The 10,054-nt window shown below is 33.8% G+C and overlaps 1 pseudogene; it reads right to left on the reverse strand.

Moving 5' to 3' along the window:
* Nucleotides 1-7,717: 7,717 nt before the first annotated feature.
* On the reverse strand, nt 7,718-9,615 carry LOC149234255 (LEAF RUST 10 DISEASE-RESISTANCE LOCUS RECEPTOR-LIKE PROTEIN KINASE-like 1.2 pseudogene; annotated as a pseudogene).
* Nucleotides 9,616-10,054: the final 439 nt, after the last annotated feature.

Raw genomic sequence — 10,054 nt, forward strand, 5'->3', positions numbered from 1 at the left:
GACAAGTGTTAGAGGTGAGTGAAAGGCCAAGACAGCTGTCAGTTGTGACTATAGTTGTGCATGAGATTTGCACAATCAATGGATTGAGTATTGCCAATGAGGATTGCGTGGTTCAGCCAAGAAAAATACGAGTTTGGATCATCCATTCTCATCTATTCTCATGCAGGATTGAGCAGTAGAGGCAGGCACGCAGCAGAGGAGATTTGAACCTGTGACTTGATTCAGATCGGAGCTAGTTTGTGTGTAACAGGTGGAGATAGTACTGAGTACTTGAGAGGAGTATTGTACTATGTATTGTTACATGTTCTCTATCATTATAATATACAGATAGTGTGGGGTTTTCAGATGTATGCTTTCCCCGGGTTACATACTGTGTTAATGTGCGCATGCGATTGATGTTTCATTGTTTTAATTTCTGCAAAATTGATGATCAACGTAGAGGAGGTTATGTATTATGCATGCATTCCGCAATAGTGTATAATCAGGATAATCTATGTGAATAAGTGTCATATTATTCAAAATTTCTACACTTATGAATCATCAGCTATATGGATGGGTGGAACGTGGAGTGCCCATAGCTAGTCGTATTTCCTTTGCACCTATTAGGTGTGGAGCCTGCTTATCTTCTTGGTTGTTCAAATGTTTTTGTTTTAGTCGCGTTGGAAGTCTATTCTTATCGGGGTGGAAATTCCGCCCATTTAATCGCCATCAGGGGGTGACGACGAATTTTATATCCCCCCCACTCCCTCCCCCTACCCCGGCGGGGGTTCAGGGGCAACACCCCTGAAGCTAAAAATAGATGAAAAATTTCCTTGTAAAATATTGTAATTTTGTAGTAAATCTGGATCGTTCATTAGGCAAATGATCGTAGAAGTTATGTTAATTTAGGGTTTTTTTTCCGTAGAAGGCAACCCTTAGTTTATATGTGGGAATTGTATTGCGATCATGTATTACTATTATGAGAGAGAAAGGGAGAAGGGATTGTGTGAGAACAAAGAGGAAATTACAGCGATGTGTTGTAGGTTGTATCTCTTCAATTTGTTGGATAATATAAGAGGAAGGATTTTTTGTTTCTCCATGGACGTAGCCCAAATTGGGTGAACCATGTATATCTTTGTCTCTCTTGTTTTATGTGTTTTATGTGTTTATGTTTCCACAATATTTTATGTGGTTCATGTATAACTTTCTAAAAACAACTTCTTAAACACTTATGGAATACTCTATATATATTTGACATGTTATTTAATGTGTTTATGTTAAAACCCTAATTTCATGGGTTCAGGTTACTGCCTATTAATGTATATTTACTTCCTTTGTTTATTATACTTTTGTGATATATATGTGAAAACATTGCATTCTGGCTTGTAGCGTTGCATTCATAGTAATCATACCAACCTATTTCAGGTTAGAAATTATGCCTGAATCAAGTATGAGTGATTCTATATTTTATTTAATTTTTAATTATGAAACATTGGATATAGTGGTGTTGCTTGCTTGGGGTCTGGGACACCACAAGATCTCATGCACAAAGTCTTATTCTTCTAGAAAAAGTGAGAGAAAGAGAAGGGGACTCTTTCCAAATACTAAAGAATAATAGGAATATGAGGAAGCAATTGTTTCCAATTTAGAGTGATGGATTAAAAGCTCAAGGGGATTTCAAACTATCAAGTTACGAGAGAAACTGCTAGCATAACGATATTTGTTAGCTCTCCTCCACCTAATGCATCTTTAAATTCTTTTAGAAAGTAGTTTTGGTCATTGGAAACTAGCTACAAGTGGTAGACTCTTAGTAAAATATGTAAATCACACCCCCAAAATGTGCAATAATGCAAGTGATTAATATATTTTTTTAGTGCAAATTAAGGGCATACATTAGTGATTTTCAAGAGAGTAGTGTATTTACATGCTTTGTTTGTACAAGAGTCATATATTTAGATGTAATTCCAAATCAAAAGATGTCTATGTGAAATCCTATCTTTTTTTAACTGTTCATTTATGAAAAAAATGAAAGAAATGAATCTTTAGATTAAACCATGAATTAGTATAGCAAAAAAGAGTTATAACAATACTAATACTAATACAAATGGGTTCAACCTTAAGGATGTTCCAGGTGATTTTTCTAATTTAATTCGGCCGCTCATTCAATGTTAAGAAATGCTAAGGTCAGGTTCTTACTTCCTTGAAGGGAAAGTTGTAGTTGTGAAAGACCCCCTCTTCTTTCTCGTGGGATTTCATTGATTTAATTCTCTGCGTGGATATTATGAGAAAATTTCCTTCGAGTTATGACCGAATGGAGTAGCTTAGCGGGAATACATATTGAGGGAAGAAAATATAGGTGTTTATATGTATATATATCAGATTGTCAAAAATTGAACTACACTATGAAAATATCTGTATAGACTTATATCAATACAGACCTATAGAACTAAAAGTTAAGAATCAATGTGTTATGCAAATTACCCAAGGTAGTTTTCTGTAAATTATGCTTCAGATATATCATGACATGCATGTTTATACGAGTACATTAGATTTGTAGCTACATACTATTTTTTATTGGGGCTACATTGTATTCTGGTTCTTCAGTCACCCTGAGGCATAGTTACCAAGTTTGGCCGTATTAGGCCAAAAAAATTTGAAAATTCGCCGGTACGGTTCGATTCGTTGAAAGATACGGTAAACTTAATACGATACGGACATGTTTGGTTTATGGTAAGTTTTATATTAAAAAAATAGAAAGGCAATGTTTCTATATTAAAAAGATTATTGAAATTTTATGTTAAAATATTAGCTACAGAATGGTAAGCTTTATTAAAAAATAGGAATGAAAATGAATAATTGCTATTTCAGATGAATTGTGAATTTAAGACTTATTCTGTTTTATTGGTAACTGTGATTGTGATGGTTGGGCTAACCATGTCTAGCACGGTTGGTAAAGCAGCACTTGGTTGTAACCTTGGTAAAGCATGGTAAATTTTTATATTTAAAAATTATTGTTAAAAAATGGTAAGTTTTTAATTAAAAAATAAAAATGAAAATTTATAGTTTTTATTTTAAAAAGATCATATAAATTTTATATTAAAAAAATTATAGTTTAATTATGGTAAGTTTCTTACTAAAAAATAGGGGTGTTTTTTTAAATATTCTAGAGAAGAATGAGATTTATATTTTAAAAAAATATAAAGATTTAAAACTTATATTTTCAGTTTTTTTAACTTTTTAGATGATAGCAATTATCATAGCATTAGGTCCCCGGCAAAAGAGAGGATCAGTCCATTAGAAGGGTTTTTTTTCTGTCTATATAAAGGATAATCTTTATGCACACTTATTGTCAAATAAATTTGATATGATAGGAATAGTGATTAAACAATAAATTCAGTGGTGTGTGGAGACCACTTCAAACTTACTAACATAAATTCATAGTATGTGGAGATCACTTCAAATTTGCTTTTAATACCCTGTGTCTTATTCTTTACCTTGAAATTCAGATTTGCAATTTTGTTATTTATGTTATAAGATTTTACTTAGATTTTTCACTTTGCAATTTTAATAAATTTGATAATTTTGTCTTTCGTTATTTTTTGATCTTTATAAGAGAAAATAACAAAGAGTATCTCTATAAGAGAAAGATATGATGATTTTTTTTTAATTTTTGAATATAAGAGAGAATTAATGTTTTTTTTTTTTTTTTTTTGAATATAATGATTATTTAGTTCAATTTTTCTTTTTTTAAAAAGAAAAAATAAACAATACGTTAATCATAAATATATACTCTCGAATTTTTTCCATATTAAATAGACGAATTTTTTCTTATCAAATCGAATTCAAACTTGAATTAGAATTCAAATTTGGTAACTATGGCCTGAGGTGCACATTCTTATTATGCCAACATTCGGTATTGTTAGCCGCGTCGTATCAACATTCTCAAGAAAACCTATCTTAAGATACCTTGGAATGGTCTACGCGATGCTCTCAATTGGGATTCTTGGATTTATTGTATGGAGTTAAATGGCTTCATTGCTATTAGTGAAAACATCTATAGATCCTTCTACATGTCTCATGTTATAATGAGGGATTTATAGGATTCTACGTTGGTACTTAACTAAGGAGACTGCAACAAACGATTAATATCGAAATCAAGCTTCAATCTGCTTTTTTTAACGCAACGAAGAGAGCCTGCACCACATGTATGTTGTTGGTATGGACGAAAACCATATTAAACAGCTAGAAGAAGAAGGTCGTATACTTCCTCCAAGGCGGAGGTAATAGATCGAAATATTATTTTATCATTCACAAATTAAACTCTTCACAATGGCCGAATGTTTTGCTATATAAATAGAGGAAAAGGAAATGTTGAATTTATTGATGTTCAAATATAGACCTCTAATATAGAAAGGTTTTGCAAGGAGGCTTTGCAGGGCACCATAGTGTATGATAACAAACCAAAATAATTGTATGTGTACATGCCTGAATTTAGGGCTAAAGTGATGTTCATCATTTGGAAGATGGCTATTGTTGGAGCAAGAATAGCCAGAAAGCAGTGAAAGGTAGCCCCTTTTCTAGGTTAATTATCCATATCCACTTTCTACACCATATTTTTCAGGATTATATTGAATCAGTGTGTTAATAAACATGTAATTTGAAATCATTGTTATTAAATATGTAAGTTCAAATAAAAAATGACCTTCTCTGAGATAAACCATCCCATCAGCACATGCTTGAAGCACCCAACAGAGTTGGGTTAACTTGCGTAGAGCCATATATATGTCCTGTTATTGCCTTAATATGCTAGCTCTTCTTCGTCCATGGCTGCATGGTTAAATTTTTTCCTCCATGTTTGTAATAGAATGGTTGGTTTTTGTTGCAAGTATCTGGCAAAGCTCTTACCTCAACCCGGCTTTGTCTCTTTCCTCCGACAACAACTTCCTTCGCTATCTAGTTTCTCGCACCCTGCACAACTCCACAACTCCATTCTGGAAAGGGTTGATTGAAAGCCCCTGTGCAACTCCACTTTAAAACTGTCTTGATTGATGGCCCAATGAACTCCACCTCAAAGCAAAGAGAATCCATTATCATAATGCCCCAATAGTTTAGAGTGAGGTCACCATACTGGTTCTCTTACGGCCTTGGCCCTGGTAAGCTCTTGGACCTATTCCGTAAGTGTTTCAATCTGGTTTTTAAACTGTGACAACTTAAATAATGAGTCAACAACCACAACTCTACTCCAGATAGTTATGTGATGCGTGAATGCAAAATTTCCATGCAAGATCTAATCAAGTAAATTGTTGTACAAGTTAGGTGATAGGTGGTAAAGGGGTGGCTAAAGGTGATAGAAGATGGTAGCAGGTGTCTAATTGGAGAAGTCAGTCATAATGAAGTCGGTGTAGGGAAGTCGATTAAAATGAAGGAGGCTTAAATATTTTATAGGGTCGACAGTCCTGAAACATTAAATGTTTCCGACTTAGTTCAACATATTGAGATGCAACGTTGAATATCATAAATTAACCTAAATTTTGAAAGAAAGTAATCCATGGGAAAGAGTGAAATCTATAATAAAGTCGATTTTTCAATCCAATATGAAATAAATAATTTTAAATATTTATAAATAGAATGTTTTAATAAAAACTTGGTTTAAATCGACAGAGTTGGAAATGGTCAACTCTAATTAATAGTGAGTCAAGATTCAATCCATCGCTATGCGATGCCAAAAATAAGGACTAATAATAAACTAAAGTAACACAAAAATATCTTTAGGCATTGTAAAATTGACTTTGCATCGATTCCACCTTTGATACGATTATCTAAAACTATGCACTCATGTTTCAGACATTTTCATATATTAAAGTTATGTGGAGTAGGGCTCCAAAATAAAAATAAAAAATCGAATCTCTAACCCACTAAGCTCGCAAATTTCATCCATACAACTCTACAAAGGGGTTCTAAGTAGTACCGGATTTGGAAATCCGATGAATCTGTTGGTTTTAACAATTTTATCAAATATGTTAAGCATTTTATTTTCCTTTGGTGTCAGGTTTGTAGAATTTCTCGACATATTTGAGAGATACATCATTACAGGTTAAAGATTTTAGTAAATGTTATTTTTTATTTTTTATTTTTTTTATTTTATTTTATAATTAATATTTATAAAAAAATAATCAAGAAATTAAATTTGTGATCAAAGTTTAAAATTTATATTTTAACTATAACACAATTTCAACTTTTAATTATTTTATTTCCTGATTTCAATATCTCATCAAGTTTAAAATCTGTTTTTCAATTACATCGGAAAACTCTTCTATATTTATCATTACTCAATAACAATTCTTACATATTTACCACTCAACCATTTCTATACTTTTATATCGTTGTTAATCAATTATATATTTTGAAAACAAAAAATAAGGATCATATAATTATTAATAAATATCGTATTTTGAAAAGAAAAAAATTACTTTTAAATTTATAATTGAAGTTCGAAACTTATATTTCAATTATATTGAAAAACTCTCCCATATTTATCATTATTAGATCACGATTGTCACATATTTATCATTATTAGATCACAATTGTCGCATATTTACCACGTAATCATAATTGTACTTTTATATAATTGTGACATATTTACTACGTAATCATAATTGTAATTCGGCTAATAAATTTTATTGTTTGTAAAAAATATTTAAGTTTAATTTTATTTTTTCAGGTTATTTGAGTTTGCACGCTAAAATTATTTTGTGGATGATATTTTAATATGTACATTAATTTTTAGTATGATATGATTTTCGTTTTACTAAATTTAAAATGTATGATTTTTACACTATGAAGTGCCTTAACACAACATCTTGTCATCATATAAACTATTTTTAAATTATTATTAATTAATATTATATTTAGAAAAAAAATCTATGATTGAACTTTGAAACTTATTTTTCAATTATTCCTTATATTTTATCATTATTAGATCATAATTTTCACATATTTACCCGTGAACTATAACTATACTTTTATATAATTGCTAAGAAAAAATTATATTTTGAAAAAAGAAATTAATTTTATTTCATTTTTTTTGTTTGTTAAGTTGTTTGAGTCCTAAGATGACTACACACTTAACTTTTGGCTTGAGAAACTACCATCCAGAGTCATCGAAGGCATCAAAATTACAGAGGGATCACATCTGGCTTCGACTACACCAACCTTGACATGACTAGATTTTTCCCAATAAAATTTCAAATGGGTGACTTTCACATGATGGTGCCTTAACAATACACCCTATCACCATTTACACTAAGCCTAATAAACTAAATCAATTTTAAACAATTATATTTAAAAAAAAATACACTTACATTTATAAGTCAACACAGAAAAGAAAATGCACTCTCCTATATTTATTAAGAAATTACTATACTTAATAAATCATATATTTTGATAATAAAAAAACAAAAAGTGATTCACTGATCCATAATCAAGAAAAATATATATATATTTTTAATGTCGAGACTAAAAGTAGCCTCTAAGACAAACCCACTCACCGTATTTTGGGATTACCGCTGGCTTGATTGGTAAAGTAATTTATTTTAACATTAAACATAAGATTCCAAAATCTTATTAAATCAAATAAAAGCGATAAGGCATTACAAAATAGAAAATCAAGGAGTATTAATTCTCAGAATACAGATCCGTAAAAAAAGCTAAAGTTCCATTTTAGACTCGGAGGAAAAGTTTATGCGCTGATATTTGGAGTTGGAGTGGAGCTTATACTGGGCCACCTGTCCTGCACAGAGATGGGAGATAGCGGTGCGGTGTTTCGCTTTTTGACGTTGGAAAACGAGCTCAACTGTTCTCCACCTGGACCAGTTAACGTACCACTGGAACTTCTGATTTTCTCAAGCTGACCAACAACTTCGTCCATATCCGGTCTGTCGTCCCTCTCTGACGCCAGGCATCTGAACGCCAATTCTGCTGCTGCTGTCACCATTACCTTCATCTCATGATTCACTTCAATCTCCAGCTGCGGATCCACTAGTTCATACAAAGCCCCTTCCTGAATCTTGGTTATCGCCAAGTTAGAAAGGTTTATTTCCCTTCTGTTCCGATTTATATCCATCGCTATTTTGGCAGAGATTATCTCCACCAAAACAACCCCAAAGCTGTAGACATCGGACTTCTCAGTCAGCTGATAGCACTGATAGTACTCTGGGTCAACATACCCTGGTGTGCCTTGTGGGATAGTAGTGACATGTGAGGCATCTACAGGCACAACCCTGCAAAGCCCAAAATCAGCCAATTTGATATCCAAATTCTCGTCCAAGAGAATATTAGAGGATTTCACATCTCTGTGGAATATAGGCGGATCAAGGGCGTGAAGGAAAGCCAAGGCCTCGGCAGTTTGAATAGCAATGTTCAAGCGAGTATTCCATGGTAATCCATTGGGATTTTTGCGATCGCCATGAAGATGATCGGCCAGGGTGCCATTTGAGATAAATTCGTATACAAGCAGCAGCTCTGGACTATCTACAGGGGTGCAGCCATAAAGACGAACGACGTGTGGATGATTCAACGTCGAAAATATCTTCACCTCATTGATGAACTGGTCCAGTCTCCTAGAGTTATCCTGATATAGTCTCTTTACAGCAACAATTCGTCCATTCCAAAGTTTACCCAAATAGACCGACCCGAACCCTCCAACCCCAAGTTCGTTCTCCTTGTGAAAGCAATTTGTAGACTCACGAATTGCTTCGTAAGAGAATATGGGCAAATTGCCCATCTCGCGCCCAGGCAAATGTCTAGGAAGAGCCCCACCAGGAGGAGGCTTTCTGTTATTCAGATGACAAGTTAAGGACAGTACCGCTAGCAGCGCAGCTCCTCCGACGGAGCAACCTGAGGTGGAATGAAGAGATTGATATCAATGTGATCTTCCAACAACCCCGAAAAGAATACGAAACCAATTCAGGGTATTCTTAAATCGGAAAAATAGAATAGGAAGAAATCATAAATTTACCTATTATAATGGCTGTTCGGCGACCTGTAAAGCGGCCGTAACACAAGTATCGTAAGTAACGGGAAGGATTCACATATATACGGAAACCGATTCACCCTAGAGTTAAAGCGAAGAAACAGAATAGGAAGAAATCATGAATTTAACTATTATAATGCCTTTTTGTCGACCTGTAACGTGGCCATAACACAACTATTGTAAATAACGGCAAGGATTCACATATACATCTAACTATACATATTCTTGTTTATGAAGATTAACAACCTTGTTTCATGGGTGCCTATGAATAAATTCATAACATCTTAACTGAAGCAGCAGTTCGAACTAGTTTTGCGTAAATTTACGAAACAGAGCATACCATGGCCATGGCATTTGTCCGTACGGGGTCCATCCTTGCAATAACACACGAACGGTGCAGTTGAATCCGAAGTGTTCTGACGGTAACCACATATCCCCCGACTTGTTTCACATGATCTACAGCTTTTATCTCTCTTTGTATCATTCTCCATCACGTGCATTACTCCCACATCAACTGTTACCTGTGTCTTAGAACATCCCGGAATCAAATTCTCATTGTCATACAAACCGTAAGAGACACTAGAATTACATTTCCCGCTCAGCATTTTTGAATGGTCCAATTGATGCTGGTTATTACACTTGTACACGTTCAGGGTCCTGTTCTCCTTACCGATTCTGAAGGCAATGTCTGAACATTCTGGCGGTATCTGCGTGTCAATGGGATCATCTAAGAATTTGCACTTTTCACCTCTGACAATAACGAAGGTCTTATAATGGTGGGAAAGTTCTAGTATTGTGTAATTCTGGCCCTGAATTGTGATTACTAGACTAAAGTTCTGCACACAGTCGATCTGAAAGCCAGGGAGACCGCATCCACGATTCCCTACACCGAAAGGATACGATATATTCATACTCCCACATTTATTAGAATTTTGGCAATACTGGTATTGTTGGTCCAAGCCTAAGGAGCAGGGGTATAGAGAAGCGCAGCAGGCAGTAAAGATAATGAAGAATAGCTGTCGAAGCAGGAATGGACGAAGGCGT

Source organism: Pinus tabuliformis, chromosome 8, assembly GCF_031772625.1.
Source record: "Pinus tabuliformis cultivar Carrire ecotype Pingquan chromosome 8, CPIR1, whole genome shotgun sequence".
NCBI classification, from domain to species: Eukaryota; Viridiplantae; Streptophyta; class Pinopsida; order Pinales; family Pinaceae; genus Pinus; species Pinus tabuliformis.